This window comes from Anomaloglossus baeobatrachus, chromosome 12 (genome assembly GCF_048569485.1).
Source record: "Anomaloglossus baeobatrachus isolate aAnoBae1 chromosome 12, aAnoBae1.hap1, whole genome shotgun sequence".
NCBI classification, from domain to species: Eukaryota; Metazoa; Chordata; class Amphibia; order Anura; family Aromobatidae; genus Anomaloglossus; species Anomaloglossus baeobatrachus.
The window spans coordinates 59,294,415-59,311,953 of NC_134364.1; positions in this window are offsets into that span (position 1 = coordinate 59,294,415).

The window sequence follows — 17,539 nt, forward strand, 5'->3', positions numbered from 1 at the left end:
GCAAACTCAGCTCCTAAGCCCACTTCATACACCCACATCAACTCCATGACATAATAGTACATCATGGAGCAAGAAAGGATTATAGAAACATGACTACTTTTTTAAAAAAACAAAACAAAAAAAAACAGCACTTGTCCTTAGGTTTTCCCTGGTACTGCTGCTTGACATCATTGAAATGATAGCTGAGCTGCAGTTCTGCACATCACCAGTAGACGGTGGCCATGTTTTCTAATCTTTAAAAGCCCCTTTAAAGTTTAGGAGGAAAAAAAACCATAATAAATTAAAGTTCTTGACTTCAATTTTACAAACAGGAGCAAGCTGAAGGGAAGATTACAAAATGAATAACTGGCTTTCTGCTATGGGCACCTCCTCCAGACTTACTTGATATCAGTCTTCATGTGATGTACAAATCAGTAGGCGCCTCATGTATCACTCTCGTGTCGGCTGATGTAGAATTTCCCAATTTGTTAGTTCCTATATTCAGTTGCACTAAGCTGTATTATCAGCTGAGTGATGAGACCAAAAGGGCAGCTCCAGGAAAAGTACCCGACTGTGAATGGTTCGCCTCGAAGCACGGCTTACCGGGCACTGGTCTTGGTATTAGCCCTCATTGATGCCACCAGATTTTACCGAAGAGGGGTAGACTTCCTAGGGACTAAAAAAGAAGTGTGGGCCATGAAGGACCAGAAGGTTGAAGATGCCTGGTGAAAAATACCAGATTATGAATGCTTCTCCTTGAAGCATGGCTTACCGGGCAATAGCTATGGTAATAGCCCTCAGTGATGTCACCCGATGTTACTGAAGAGGGGTAAAACATGGTCCATGAATTATCAGGTCGAAGATTGCCTGGTGGTTCCTCTGATGATGCCAGGGATTGTGATTCTAATGAGCGTGTCCAAAGATCATTGTGAAGAGAGAAGGAGGAGGTGAGCTGTGATATCACCTATTGTGAATTGTAAATCCTGTGTCATCAGCTGTGTATAGAGGTGTTATCAGTCATTGTACAGGAGGAGGTGAGCTGTGATATCACCTATTGTGAATGGTAAATCCTGTGTTATCAGCTGTGCTGTGTATAGAGGTGGTACCAGTCATTGTATACTAAGAGGAGGTGAACTGTGATATCACCTATTATGAATGGTGGATCCTATGTTTTCAGCTGTGTATAGACATATTATCAGTCATTGTACAGGAGGAGGAGGTGAGCTGTGACTCCACCTATTGTGAATGGTACATCCTGTGTTATCAGCTGTGTATAGAGGTGTTACCAGTCATTGTACACTGAAAGGAGGAGGTGAGCTGTGATATCACCTATTGTGAATGGTGGATCCTATGTTATCAGCTGTGTATAGAGATGTTATCAGTCATTGTACAGGAGGAGGAAGTAAGCTGTGATATCACCTATTGTGAATGGTAGATCCTGTTTTATTAGCTGTGTAGAGAGATATTATCACTCATTGTACAGAAGGAGGAGGTGAGCTGTGATATCACCTATTGTGATTGGTGCATCCTGTGTTATTAGCTGTGTATACAGGGGTGACCTGTCACTATAATCCTGCCTCTGATGATAATGAGGCTGCTGAAAACTGTTCCTGAAGAGGAAGTATGAGTCTAAATAAAGCTCCAGTCTCCAGCATGAAATATGAAATATTACTAATTTATTTATTTTTTCCAATGAAGATCGGAATATGAACAATAAACTCATTGCAAAATTAAAAAAATCAAAATGCATATGATACAAAAATCTGATGTAAACAATAGTTGGTTTTCTGGCGACACATTCCTTTAGGTTTAGTTACCCAATACAATGCAAATAATCGGAAAAATCCATTGTTTCCATTAATTGTTTTTTTTTTTTTTCTTTTGCAAAACAGACTTTGCCCTACAACATGGCAAGATTTCTAGATGACACACTCGAGTCCTGGAATAATGGATGCTGTTGGCTTTGATGACTTATGCCTCGTCTTAGTTACTTGATTCTTGGACTGTGCCCCACAAGTATTTACCGTGCCTGCTGGTGTTCAGCGCTGCGGGACAGGTTAGCTCCACCCGCGCACCTCGTACATATGCCGGATTGTTCATGTTGGACTCCGTATGTTGACACAGTCTTGTCCAGGGAACTCATTAACATCTGTCATCACACCTGTAATTTCACTTTACTGCTTCTAAAATGTTTAACACTATGTGTTTGTCCGATGATATGGAGCCACTGGTAGGGTATGGCCCTAATGCAGAGAACCACGATAAAACTGAAAGGGCTATTGCCATCGGAGAGATTTATGGCATATCGGAATGTCGGGTGGACGTACCATTGGGCCGACCTGAGACCAAGATGCAAGGAGGCCACTTCTACCTCTAAAAAGGTGGACTTGTGCATTTTAATGAGCTATTAGACTACAGAGGTACTGCTCTTATACAGGGGCTCTTTCTGCCTATGTCTGCCAAGAGCTGGTACCACTGCCAAAACTCAAAGAAAAGAGTGGGGTGCCCTTCCTCCTCTAGAACTCTAGAAAGTAAGAGCTCATGCGTGCCTGTACCTTTCTGTCACACCCGGGATACCGGACAAGATGGAAGAGGGTCCACTGGACCAAGGTACGGTTCACTGATCCGGAGGAGTGGACCTGGGCGGCCACCAAGTCTTCACTACTACCACCGAAGGTGGCAGCAGGTACACACATTGGTAAGTGTCCGCCCAGAGGCAGCCCCGGGGCAACCCGATAACTCAGCAGCTGGCACCATACTGTCATGATTCATGCATGGCTCTGCCGTTCCTGAGCTCGTGCATGTATCCTGCCTCTGAGAGGGGCCTGTTTGTTCTGGCCTCGTTCCGGGGGTCACGCTGTCATATCTTGATGCTGCTGCCTCCCGACGCCGCCAGTGAAATTTCCAGCTCTGCTGTGTGCTCTGTTCCTGTGAGACGTTCTCTGGTTCTTATCCTGCTACCCGGTATTGTTTGTCCTGACCTCCGTTCCCCTTGCCCGACCTGACCTCCATCCCCCCGACCTGACCTGACCGGCCTGTTGTTATCTCCATTCCTCCTGCCTGTCCGTACCACCGTCCCTCCTACCCATCCTTTTGTCCATACCTTCCTGTCCTCTAGTCTACTGTCCTGTCCTCTATTTCCCACTCCCTCCCCTGTGCTTACTTGGTCTCCCGGTATCTGACCTCAGCTCTGTTCTTTGACTTTGGCTTGTTTTTTCCTCTGTACCGACGTGACATCCCGGCTTAGACCCTGACTGATCGACTATCCCTGCTCTTGTTAATGACCTCTAGTGGGCTTCTGTCTAACTACACTCAGGAGTTCTTTTCCTACCTGAGTCCCTGCGGCCCCTAGTGGTAGCTTGACACACAGGACGTGGACCAGGAACAGGGACAGATGCTGGAGTGGTCCGAGGCTGGCTGGCTCTGGTAGTAACAGGGAGGCTGAGGATACTTGCAGGGACTGGAGGTAACCAGATGGACAAGCGGACACACGGGCAACACTGGGTGCAAAACAGAGACAGGATTAGACACTGATGCGGAACAGCATGGGGGTCCTGACAACAAGTATGGGCAGAACAACTACAGGGACATATTGACCAGGCACCTCCCAATGGGAGAGGATGCCTTATAAGCACAGAGCCTAATGGCCTTTTTTTGTTGTCCTAAGAACTTAAATGCAACTAGTTGCTAAATACTTGCGTGTTCTGCTCTGTGACGATATGTCCCAATTCAGAGAGGTGACTGCGGTTCTGCTTCTTCCGGTGGAGTAACATCAATAGTGTAGTGCCTTCTTTTCTGTCCTGCTCTGTTGCCTGGTCATCTCTGCTGATATCATGCTGATTGACAGCCAGCTCCCCACTGACTAACTGCACGGAGCTGACTGTCAATCTGTATGATGCCAGCAATCACACCCCATGCAAATCACACCCAATACACAGAGTAGTCCAGGAAATGAAGAACTGCTGTCACGAGTGTGTCTCGTTCACTGGTTATATCTTATGTTGAAGTGGATTTATTTTCTTTTTATGTTGAAGGGGTTAAGGACCTTTTTTACCTGCTGGTTGTGATTACTCTTAGCCTTAATCACAGCTGCATTATTTTGGCATCACACCCTTCTGCTATATATACCCACTCCTGGCTTTACTCCATGTCCATTATAGATCTTCTACATTGATCACTTTGAAGGAGCCTGTCTCTGGAGTAGCTGTGGTGTTGTTTCAGTTGCAGCTATGACGTTTCCTGCTAAAGAAACCAAGGAGGGCTTTTATTTGTGTCTTTCAACATCTGTCTGTCTTACCTTCCTTTTGTTGTTTTATTGTAGTAGTGTGACTAGTGCCCCGCTGGCAAGTTCGAGGTCAGCAAGGGCCAAGGCACGTGACGGCGCATGGGAGGAAGTACCCGTCAAGGGACCTTAGAGAGTACAGGGTTCAGCCACAGGGGAGTGTGAGGTAGTGACCCCTTTCCCTATCGCCAGGGCCTTCCTTTACATTTTCCCTGGTTTTCCCTCTGTGTTCGCCCTAGCATGACAACTGTTTTTAGCCCAAAAGGAAAAAAAGAGGACCTGGATAAACCTTTTAATGGAATTTCCCAGTTTGTACACATTTTTATTTTTTACTTAAGTGCATGGAATTGAGATCAAATATTATTTTTACAATGAAGTTTCATTAAAAAAGTTGGCCTCTGTAGCCTCTGTGTTGTTCAATGAGTTATCTGAGAATCAGTCAGTGAGCTCATTCTCATGTTCCGATAGGCAGTTTGTAACTCTTTTAGCTCTCTTTTTTGGAGCTCCTCTCAACTGATTTATGATTACAAAGTTGGAAGTGCAGGGAAATAAAGAGTCTATAAAACCAAAAATCTGGAATATTTTTAATGAAACCCAATATGTTTAATGAATTGCAAAAAATTATTTTTAGCCCCAAATACATGTATTTAAAATATTAAAAAACCCAACCACTTTAAGTATTAGAAGTCTACATTTCTGTATATTAAATATATCAAAATGGTAAATTTAGCTTTCCATCTTCCAAATCATCTTTAAATTAAAGCCTACAAAATCCTAAAAGGGGATTTCTACCCACATCTTGAAATTTGGCCATTCAGTAAATAAAAAGTTATAGCAGCAGCAGCCAAAATTTAATGACTATATTTTATTTACTTTCAGAAATATTGGTATTGAACGTTTTGGAAAATTATTATTAATTATTATTATTATTATTATTATTATTATTATTATTATTATTTCAGCCTGTTTTTTTTCCATTAGAAAAATATAAAATTTGCAGTAGTTTCTAAGTAGCTACATCAAGGTTAACAACCGATATAACTGTACCTATTATACTCCCTATGGTCGCAACTTAACTGAAAAATACCAATATATCTGTAGGGAAATAATCCTGGCTGCTTATGAAGCAACAACATCAAAATTTTAATCTTCTTAATGTATTGCAGTCATCTTACATAGCACTGTGCACTTACAATTGCTCACTTTGCCCTTTTACCCAGTTAATTCTTCTGTTTTCCATTAGATCTATGACATCACATGATTAAAAAGAGGCTAGCTGAATCCTTCTCAGCTCTATGTCGAAATGGGAAGTCTCTTCTCCATGCATGAGTTATCATTAAAACTACAAAGTGTTTTCAGTGTCCTAGACTTGTCGTTCTAATGATGACTCATACAGATAAAGGAGATTTCCTTTTTCTACAAAGAGCTTAGAAGAATTCAGCTAGTCTGTTTTTAATCATATCATCGGGAAAGTCAGGAACTGTGGAACAAAAAGCGCATAGGGTCTTACCAGATAAAAACCAAGATAATAATTAGTAAAGTGCACTCACCTATAGGGGTTGTGACAGTCATAACTCCTATATACACGTGGTAGCTAGGTAAAATAGCTGCAGCCCCGAAGTAGTCAGTAGATATTTGTAAGAAACTGGGTGTCACACCGCGCTTATCACCAATTCAAGTACAAAATAAATTATTCCATGTCTTTATTTTATTAGTTTGGTACAGGTCAATGAGGGTTGCAGCCCCCTGAAATAAAGGTATTATATGTCCTGAGGAAGGGGGCTACGACCCCTGAAACACATTGACCTGTACCAAGCTAATACAATAAAGAAAGGGAATAATTTATTTCGGACTTGAATTGGTGATAAACGCGGCGTGACACGCGATTTCTTACAAATATCTACTTTAATCATATATCATTGACCTAATGGAAAAGAGAAGAATTAACTGGGTAGAAGGGCAAAATTAGCAATTGTAAGTACACAGCGCTTTATAATATTATGACTGCAATATATTAAGAGGATAAAAACTTTGATGGGAATGCTTCTTTAACCCCCTTAGATGATGTGGCGTCTAAGCAGTTAGACAGAGGGAAATGGCTCCCTTTGTCACATCACATCATTGCCCCTGCTATTCATTTAGGAATGATGTCTATGGAGATCTATTTTAACTGGTAACTGTCAGTTGTATAGGGACAGGTTCAGGGCTAGTTCTCACCTTATGATCTAGATCATGCACTATAAACAAATGTTTTCCTTTTGGCACTGGTGGAGTTAATATACTTTCTTTTGCAGCAGCAGACTGATTCAGCTGGTGGCAGTTAAGCAATTGCTAGCCGGAATATAAGCCCTCTGCCTCCTGGAGTTGTTGCTGGTTATTCATTCAGTTGGAGCTAGCCAGGGAGCAGAGTGGACTTGTCTTACTGCTGCTATTATTCTATTATTATTGTAAGTGGTTTCTTCTACCTTCTTTGTTCGTTGAACCCTTACCTTACTCCTTGGTCATCCCCTGGTGGTACAGGTTATTGGTGTGTATAGGTTTTTGTTTACCCCCGTCTGCTTCTATGTTGGGGGTTGTTGGGCTCCTTCCAGGTCAATACCCTGGGTAGTGGGGTCTTAGTTGTTAGAGCCTGGACAGGAGACGGCTATGCTGGAGGCTCAACCCTGACTACCTCCAAGTCTACCATCGGGATAAGGGACAGTGTAGGGTCTCCAAACTTAAGGCCAGGCTAGAAGGCCCAGTTCCATCTATACGATCCTATTACAGTAACCTAATAATGCCCTCCAGGTCTGCCATCTTAGATCTTCTCTTAGGTAATAGGATACTTGCTAGTTCTAGCAGACAGACACCCTACTACCAGAAGTATTGCATTGTGTTTTATATAAATAATTGTGCAATCAATTCACATAATCAGACTAGGCAAATGTAAGTCGAGATCAATAAATTTTATTTGAAAGAAAATTAAAAAAAAACAAAACACTTTTTTCTATGAAAAAAACCCTAAAAATTAAAATGTTTGGTATTTCCGCATTTGTAACAACACGAATTATAAAATTATTATTTATCCCCAAGGGTGAATACCAAAAATTCTAAAAATAAAAAAATGCTAGAATTAATGTGTTTTGTTTCTTAGCTTTACACAAAATGGCATAAAAAGTGGCAAAAAAATATTTATTCCAGAATGGTGCTACTAACATCTACAAAAAAATGCAATCACAATGCTCTTGGAAAATGAATCATATTATGGGTCTCAGAACATAGAATTTATTTCATAATATAAATATACTTTAAATAAAGTGTTAATGTAGTAAAAATAAACAATCTACATATAATTGGATCTACAGGTCCGAGACCACAGGGCATCAGCAACCAAAATAAATAAGCTTCGATGTAATATTCAATAGAACATTTGAAAGGGGGAATGCAAAAAAAAAAGGAATTTGAGGAAAGCAAAATTCAACAAATTAAGGCAAAAGCTTAATCATGTAAACTTTGACCATGCCATGATAACCAGGGATACCAAACATAAATGGGGCATGTTTAAGGATATACTACTAGAATGCTGTAAATAAGTTATACCCCCAGGTAATAAAATATCCAGGACTAAGGCTGGGTTCACACATAGCGACAGCGACAATGACGTCACTGTTACATCACCATTTTCTGTGACGCAACAGCGACCTTGTATGTCGCTGTTATGATCGCTGCTTAGTTGTCAAACACAGCGACACAGCAGCGTTCATAACGTTGCTACATGTGCAGAGAGCAGGGAGGATGTAGAAAAGAAGCGTATGGGACTCCGCACCAATGCGGTAATAATAAAACTTGGAACTTTATTCGGAATTTTTTAAAAGAATCGCCATGCGATTTGGCAAGCGGCTTTACGCGTTTCGGACTAACAAGGGGAAATTAAAACCAGTCCTTAGTCATTCCGAATAAAGTTCCAAGTTTTATTATTACCGCATTGGTGCCGAGTCCCATACGCTTCTTTTCTACATCCTCCCTGCTCTTCTTTTCTACATCTATTCTGAATTACGGACCGGCCTGTCCGGGGAATGCGGGCATCCACCTTCGCCTTGAAGACTGCATATGGGTGAGCTGAACTTTCTACCATTTACCTCTTGCAGAGAGCAGGGAGCCGCACTTAGCGCTGGCTCCCTGCTCTCCTAGCTACAGTACACATCGGGTTAATTACCTGATGTGTACTGCAGCTACATGTGCAGAGAGCAGGGAGCCGCGCACACTGCATTGCGCTGGCTCCCTGCACTCCTAGCTACAGTACACATCAGGTTAATTAACCCTATGTGTACTGCAGCTACATGTGCAGAGAGCAGGGAGCCGACACTGGCAGTGTGAGGGCGGCGGAGGCTGGTAACGAAGGTAAATATCGGGTAACCACCTTGGTTACCCGATGTTTACCCTGGTTACAGCTTACCGCAGCTGCCAGATGCCGGCTCCTGCTCTCTGCTCGCTTCATTTCGTCGCTCTCTCGCTGTCACACACAGCGATCTGTGGGTCACAGCAGGAGAGCAACAATAAAAAAAAAGAACCAGGGCTGTGTGTAACGAGCAGCGATCTCACAGCAGGGGCCAGATCGCTGCTCAGTGTGACACACAGCGAAATCGCTAATGAGGTCACTGCTGCGTCACAAAAAACGTGACTCAGCAGCAATCTCAGCAGTGATCTCGCTGTGTGTGAAGCACCCCTAAGAAAACCCCCACCATGGATAAATAAAACAGTACAAAGTATAATAAAACAAAAAACAAAGGAGATTTAAAATCTTGAAGGCTGAAAATACAGAAATAGCATTTCAGGAGTATAGGGAGCTCAAAAACAAATTTAACAACAGACAAGAAGGTAGCAAAATTAGTTACCGAAACACAAATCACCAACGACATTTAAATAAATCACAAAAAATGTTATACATACCAAAAAGAAAAAAATGCCCCTTACAAGATAATAGGATAATGATAGAGGAGAAAGAAAAGGTTGAGATATTTAACAGGCACTTTTCTTCCATGTTCATCAAGGAAGTAATTGTTCCAGGGATCATTCAACAAGGCAAAAATTTAAATTCATCACTTCATATAACTCATTTAACACAAGAAGTACGCCTGCATCTGAGCAAATAAAACATTGACAAATCCCTCGGACCAGATGGCATTCATCCACAGATATTGAGGGAATTGAACTCCGTAATTGACAGACGCTGTATCTCATCTTCTTAGACTCTCTTGTAACAGGGTTGGTGCCTCAGGATTGGAGGAAGCCTGATGTGGTGCCGATATTTAAAAAAGGTAAGAAGGTGGATCCAGGCAACTACCATCCAGTAAGTCTGACATCAGTGGTGTGAAAAGTTTATCAGGGCATTTTAGGAGATGACATGCAAAAATATATTGCAGAAAATAATATAATAACTGACAGACACCATGGATTCATGAAAGATAAGTAGTGTCTGACCAACATGTTGGGTTTCTAAGTGGAGGTAAGTGCAAATCTGGATATTGGTAATGCAGCTGATGTGATTTATCTGAACTTTGATACTGTACCACGTAACTTCGTTATACTTAAGCTCCAGAAGCAAGGACTAGGGGAACCTATATGCAGATGGGTAAGGAACTGGATAAAAGATAGGAAACAATGAGTAGTCATAAATGGTACATTCTCTAACATATACATTAAATAGAAGTAAACGCGAGGCTACAGAACAGGAGAAGGACTTTGGTATTCTGGTTACAAGTAAGCTGAGCAGCACTCAATGTCAGGCAGCAGCTACAAAAGCAAACAAGATTTTAGAGTGTATAAAAAGAGATTCGATCCCGTGATCCCACCGTATTGTTACCCCTCTATAAATCACTTGCAAGGCCACTCCTTTCTGTAATTTGGTGTGCCTTGTATGATTGCTGTTTCTTTTAAACCTGTCTGTCTTATTTCCTCTGTGTCTTTAACCTAGAGCCGCACTAGTGTTCTAGCTGCAATGCGCACTAAACAGGGTTGTATTAATGGAAAGACAGAGTTAGGAATGGGATCGTCACAAGGGGTGAAAGAACCCATCTAGGGACAGCAGGGATCTCAGGGCTGCTTAGCTTGTCAAGGGTTGTCCCATCCCATCCTTCCTTAGTGGCAGTGAATTTCTTCTCCCGTCTCGTCTTGCACCGATCTTGGTGGAGCGCGACAACCAGAAGCTGCCCTGGAGAGGTACCTGGAGTCTATTGTCAGACAAGTGCATCCTCCCCATCAGAGGCTCTGGTTAAGACTAGGTAGGCAACTAGTCGCGACCCTCTCAGGTTAAGCCCGATTCTGGGAACAGTGGGTCCACGTCCCTCTCTTGTAGCCTGACACTGCTCAAGGATTGGGCAACATGTATCAGCTGACAGCTTCCCTTTAAAGAATACAAACAAGTTTGGAGCAAATAGTTATTTTAATCTTCATTGCATGCATTTTTGGCATTTTTTTTCTATATGTTCTATTACAACCATTAAAGGTAACCTGTCACCAGAATTTTCGCTATTAAACTATAAGAATCCCCTTCTGCAGCTCCTGGGCTGCATTCTATAAAGGTTCATCTTGCTACTGGCCCCCCTTTCAGGCCTACATAACAATTTTATAAAATATTACCTTTTGCTATGGTAATGAGGTTTGTTGGCCCCGGGAATGGGCTGTATTTCGTCAGTTATTCCCCCTCCTGCCGCTGTTCACAATCCCCCAGTGTTCATTCACATAGATGAGGCCGCCGCCCTCATCTTCTGCAGTGCTCCGGGAGTCTCGCGCATGCGCAGTGGCACTATCGCGAAACTGAGCACTGTTTTCAAATCACAAGCGCCGGTAATGTTATTGCGCAGGCGTGAGATTATGGGCGGATACTGGGATGACGCTGGTGATGACATTGTCGCGAGATTATGGGCGGCTACTTGGATGACGCAGGTGATGACATTCACAGCGCTACCCATAATCTCGCGCCTGCGCAATAACATCACCGGTGCTCGTGATTTGAAAACAGTGCTCAGTCCCGCGATAGTGCCACTGCGCATGCGTGAGACTTCCGGAGCACTGCGGAACATGAGGGCGGCGACCTCATCTATATAAATGAACAGTGGGGGACGGCGAACAGCGGCAGGAGGGGGAATAACTGACGAAATACAGCCCGCCCCTGGGGCCAACAAACCTCATTACCATAGCAAAAGGTAATATTTTATAAAGTTGTTATTTAGGTTCTCCAGCCTCTACTGATCACAGTACGTAGAGGCTGTAGAATGAGTTAGGCTCACCTCACATCAGCGGTATTTTGCCGCAAAGCCGGATTCATTACAAATGCATTTCAGTTCCATTCATTTCCAATGGAATCGCGGCAAGATGCGGTCACATGCGGTTGTGTATGACGCATGCAACCGCATGTGACCACATCTTGCCGCGATTCCATTGGAAATGAATGGAACTGAAATGCATTTGTAACGGATTCGGCTTTGCGCCAAAATACCGCCGATGTGAGGTGACCCTTACCAGTTCATCTGTCAGCAAGCTTGTCTGATGGCACAGGAGTTATAGCTCTTATCTCTCTTCTCCGGAGTTCATCTACTAAACAGATTAATGACCAAATGAAAGTTCAATTTTAATGTGGTTATAATTCAGCATATAAGAAAAAGAAAAAGATAAGAGTTACGCACCCTGGCGTCCGGACAAAGGCCAAAGTTGCATATACAGAGCGTAATAATGTGTAATAAGACATTATTAGTGTTCTTCCTAATTAACACTAGTTTCCAGTGAACAGATTGCGCATGTTGTATTATTCTCTTGCAGAATTGGCTGCGTCCAACATGACAGATATTTTCATTGCATGCACAGATACATTTTTACTTCCACATTGTTAAAAAAAAAAAAGGAACTGATACTTTCCCCTTTTCAGTATTGTCTGAAATATTTCCTGTTTGCTTCCTCTGCTGTTTTTTTACTGACTTTTTTTGTTGATGTTTTTGTGTTTTGTTTGTTTTGTCAATTTTTTTTTTTCAGAATAAGGCCTGTTTCACACGTCAGTGATTCTGGTATGTTTGTGCTTATTTTTAAACGTACCAGAATCACTGACATACGCAGACCCATTATAATGAATGGGTCTGCTCACACATCAGTGATTTTTCAATGCACGTGTCTCCGTGCAGCGTACCCGCGTGTCTGTGATTGCCGCACGGAGACATGTTCATTTTTTTCTGGCATCACTGATGTCCCACGGACCACGCAGTGGTGTGGTCCGTGAAACACGTGCCAGAAAAAAACGTGCTTTTAAAATAAAAATCATTTTTACTCACCCGGCTCCAGCGATGTCCTCTGCAGCCCGTTCTGCTGGCTGCTTCTGAGCCGGCTCATTACTGTCGCGCATATTCATGATGCACGACACAGCCGACCCGGAAGCAGCTGCTGCGGGGGTCAGCGCCGGCCGGATGCTGCACTGCGGGAGCGATCAGCACCATGGAGAGCGGGAGCGCGCACAGGTGAGTTAATCTTTAAATGCAATCACGGGCCACGGAGAATGGAGCCCGGATTGCATTTAGACAACCCACGTGTGCCGTGATTCACGGCACACGGAGGGACATGTGCGTGTTTTACACGCCAGTGAAAAACGTCTGTTTTTCACTGACGTGTGAAACGGGCCTAAGCAAGAGACAATTATACTCAATAGCACATGATTACTACATACGAAGAGAAGGTTCACCTGATGTTTATTAGCAAGCTTAAAGATCTATGATCTCTTCTGAGTGGTGTAGAATATAAAGAATCTGTCCCATGTGATGTACTACAATGAAGAGCAAAAGGGTAACAATGATTGGACCTATTGATTTTCAGGCTCCTTATCTCACCATCCACTACAGCTTTGAGCATGAGACGACCTTCATTTTATAGACAATCATCTTGGCTATTTCATACATAAATGTGACTTGCAGCTATTTAGTGTATGATTAATTATGCAGATTCTTGTCATGTCACTGCATTGTTACTGTTTTGCTACTAAAAATCTAAATTTTAATGTTTATTATTTTGTAAATCCATCTTTGGCTTTCAGACTGCCTGAATTCTTCTGGGCTCTCTATCAGATTCAAGCATGTCACAAACGAAATCTGATCCCAGGTCTCTTGTACACGTTCCCAATGTTGGTGTATACTGGTCGGCTCACTTGGGAATGTATACAGCTTTTTCTTGAACTCTACCCACAAGTGTTGGATTGGGTTGAGGTCTGGGGACTGTGGGGCCAATCCAGCTTCTCTACTTCATTGTCACTGAACCATTTCTTTACCAATCTTGACATATGGTTCGAGTCGTCTTGCTGGAACACTATATCGTCCTTTTCATACCCATAGTACTTGAATGTACGAAGTAACTGGTCTTGTAGGATACTCACATATAGCTCAGCATATAGACCACCATCCATCCTGGTCAAGTATTTAATGCCTTTCACTGTGAAACAAACCTCAAATTATCAGGCTTATTCCACCAAACTTCACAGTTCCTTCAATTTCTCGATCCCTTAGCCCCTTTTTCCCTTGCTTCTTCCAGACCCATTTGCACCCAACAGAGCCGTCTATTGACTTTCATCTCATTGCTCCTAATCACCCGTTTCCAATCTTCTATTATCCCCTTTTTGTACTTGTTTGCAAACTTGAGCTGACACGTCTTATGAGATATTGAAGTTGAAGCTTCTTCACCTTTTTTCGGGCCACCATTCCAGACTTGTGTAAAACTTAGAAATAAACTGGATGCCTCGATCAGAGATCCTATTCATATGAACACCATCCAGTCGTACCACCTGAACGAGAAACGAATCCACCATCTCCTGAGCATTGGACGGCTTAACGAGAGGAAACAAATAGCATTGTTTTGAAAAACTGTCAACAATTACTCAATTTGTGGTCATACCCTTGGACTTGGGGAGATCGGTTATAAAATCCATAGATATGTGAGACCATGGGCGTACAAAGATAGGCAGAGATACGAGCTCCCCAGTCTGGGCAGCACAAGGGACTTTGTTTCTGGTGCAAATTTCACTTGCCTTAGAGTATGCCTCAACATCCTAACCTAGGGATGGCCACCAATGCCCTCTGTCCACAAGATGACACGTACCCTTGATGTGAGGGTGACCTACAGCACTCCTAGAGCAACCCCAACTTCAGATGCACAGGAACAAATAACTTGTCATAAGACGTACTAGACTGAGCTATTCCCTGTGCTTTAACCACCTCCCAAGTCACATTGACAGACAACACCCTTGGGAATGATGGAATCCGGCTCAATAACCTCAGACTGGATGGGACAGAGACTCCGAAAGAAAGCATCCGCCTGTATGTTCTTCACCCCAGAAAGGAAAGAAAGAGAAATATTAAATCTGCCAAAGATCAAGGCCCATCGTGTCAGCCTAGAATTTAATCTCTTGGTGCTCTCTAAATAAATAAGGTTCTTATGATCCAAAAGTACAGTAAACGGATGTTTAGCCCTCTCAAGGAGACGCCACAACTCCTCCAGAGCTAACTTAATGGTTATAAGTTCCCAATTGCCTACGTCATAGTTCAGCTCTGGAGGAGAGAATTTACTAGAAAAAAAAGTGCATGGCCTAAGATCAATTAGGTTAGAGGATCCCTGGGAGAACGCCGCCCAACTGTAATTTTGACTAGGGGAGTCCAAACTTTTACATGCCAAAGTAACAATCTTTTCATAAATCTGTGATGTGTTGTGCACAGGCCTCCTGGGAGTGCTCTCAGCCTATAGCTGAGAAGCATCAGGCATTTAAGGCACCTCCCCTTAAGGGAGGTGCCTGGGCAGCGTGATCTATTCCTAGAGACACATTGCTAGTTTTGCAGGTCCCTTACTTATGTACTGCTGCTGTGTAACTTCCACTGTCTGTTTCATATTCCCGACTGCTGTTACTGCATTGTACCCTATTGGGCAAACCTGTTGTACCAGACGATTTTGCATCGTACCATATCGGCTGGGCCTGCCTCATCAGAGAGTGATAGTGTTATTGCCCCTTGGGCCAGCTGTTAAAGCACAGAGTCTCCCTGAGTGGCACCTGGTTTCTACCTGCAGCACAGCACCCCCACCATCAGGGGCTCTGGTGAAAACTGGTATGAACCATAGTTACACCCCTCAGTTATTTTGTGTGCTATGGCCCAGTGGGTCCACTCCCCACTCGCACCCACAGGCATTACACTGAGCAGAAAATCTATCCAGTTGCTATTTAATCATTCTGCTTCTGAGCAGTCATTAAAGTGATTGGACCTGGATCCCAATCATTCTACAGGGGATTTGAAGGCAACCTGTCAGCAAAAAAAAAAAAAAAATTGATTTACTTTTATCTACAGTGGTAATCTGCAGGTAGGCACTGTTTTAAACATGTGTAGTTGACTAATTGTAAGTGTAGCTGCAGGTAAAATATAACTTCATTTTTTCCCTGCAGCTGCACTTCCAATTGGATGGTATATACAGTTAGGTCCAGAAATATTTGGACAGTGACACAAGTTTTGTTATTTTAGCTGTTTATAAAAACATGTTCAGAAATACAATTATATATATAATATGGGCTGAAAGTGCACACTCCCAGCTGCAATATGAGAGTTTTCACATCCAAATCGGAGAAAGGGTTTAGGAATCATAGCTCTGTAATGCATAGCCTCCTTTTTTTCAAGGGACCAAAAGTAATTGGACAAGGGACTCTAAGGGCTGCAATTAACTCTGAAGGCGTCTCCCTCGTTAACCTGTAATCAATGAAGTAGTTAAAAGGTCTGGGGTTGATTACAGGTGTGTGGTTTTGCATTTGGAAGCTATTGCTGTGACCAGACAACATGCGGTCTAAGGAATTCTCAATTGAGGTGAAGCAGAACATCCTGAGGCTGAAAAAAAAGAAAAAATCCATCAGAGAGATAGAAGACATGCTTGGAGTAGCAAAATCAACAGTCGGGTACATTCTGAGAAAAAAGGAATTGACTGGTGAGCTTGGGAACTCAAAAAGGCCTGGGCGTCCACGGATGACAACAGTGGTGGATGATCGCCGCATACTTTCTTTGGTGAGGAAGAACCCGTTCACAACATCAACTGAAGTCCAGAACACTCTCAGTGAAGTAGGTGTATCTGTCTCTAAGTCAACAGTAAAGAGAAGACTCCATGAAAGTAAATACAAAGGGTTCACATCTAGATGCAAACCATTCATCAATTCCAAAAATAGACAGGCCAGAGTTAAATTTGCTGAAAAACACCTCATGAAGCCAGCTCAGTTCTGGAAAAGTATTCTATGGACAGATGAGACAAAGATCAACCTGTACCAGAATGATGGGAAGAAAAAAGTTTGGAGAAGAAAGGGAACGGCACATGATCCAAGGCACACCACATCCTCTGTAAAACATGGTGGAGGCAACGTGATGGCATGGGCATGCATGGCTTTCAATGGCACTGGGTCACTTGTGTTTATTGATGACATAACAGCAGACAAGAGTAGCCGGATGAATTCTGAAGTGTACCGGGATATACTTTCAGCCCAGATTCAGCCAAATGACGCAAAGTTGATCGGACGGCGCTTCATAGTACAGATGGACAATGACCCCAAGCATACAGCCAAAGCTACCCAGGAGTTCATAAGTACAAAAAAGTGAAACATTCTGCAATGGCCAAGTCAATCACCAGATCTTAACCCAATTGAGCATGCATTTCATTTGCTGAAATCCAGACTTAAGACGGAAAGACCCACAAACAAGCAAGACCTGAAGGCTGCGGCTGTAAAGGCCTGGCAAAGCATTAAGAAGGAGGAAACCCAGCGTTTGGTGATGTCCATGGGTTCCAGACTTAAGGCAATGATTGCCTCCAAAGGATTCGCAACAAAATATTGAAAATAAAAATATTTTGTTTGGGTTTGGTTTATTTGTCCAATTACTTTTGACCTCCTAAAATGTGGAGTGTTTGTAAAGAAATGTGTACAATTCCTACAATTTCTATCAGATATTTTTGTTCAAACCTTCAAATTAAACGTTACAATCTGCACTTGAATTCTGTTGTAGAGGTTTCATTTCAAATCCAATGTGGTGGCATGCAAAGCCCAACTCGCGAAAATTGTGTCACTGTCCAAATATTTCTGGACCTAACTGTACATGCAGAAAACCATTATAGCTACAAGTAAACCAATTGTTTTGTGACAGGTTCCCTTTAAGGGCTTAAAAAAACCCAAACTTAAATTTTTGGAGAAACATCATTAAAGTGATATGTTGGTATTGTTACGTAGCAACTCACATGGGAAATGGGTATCACACT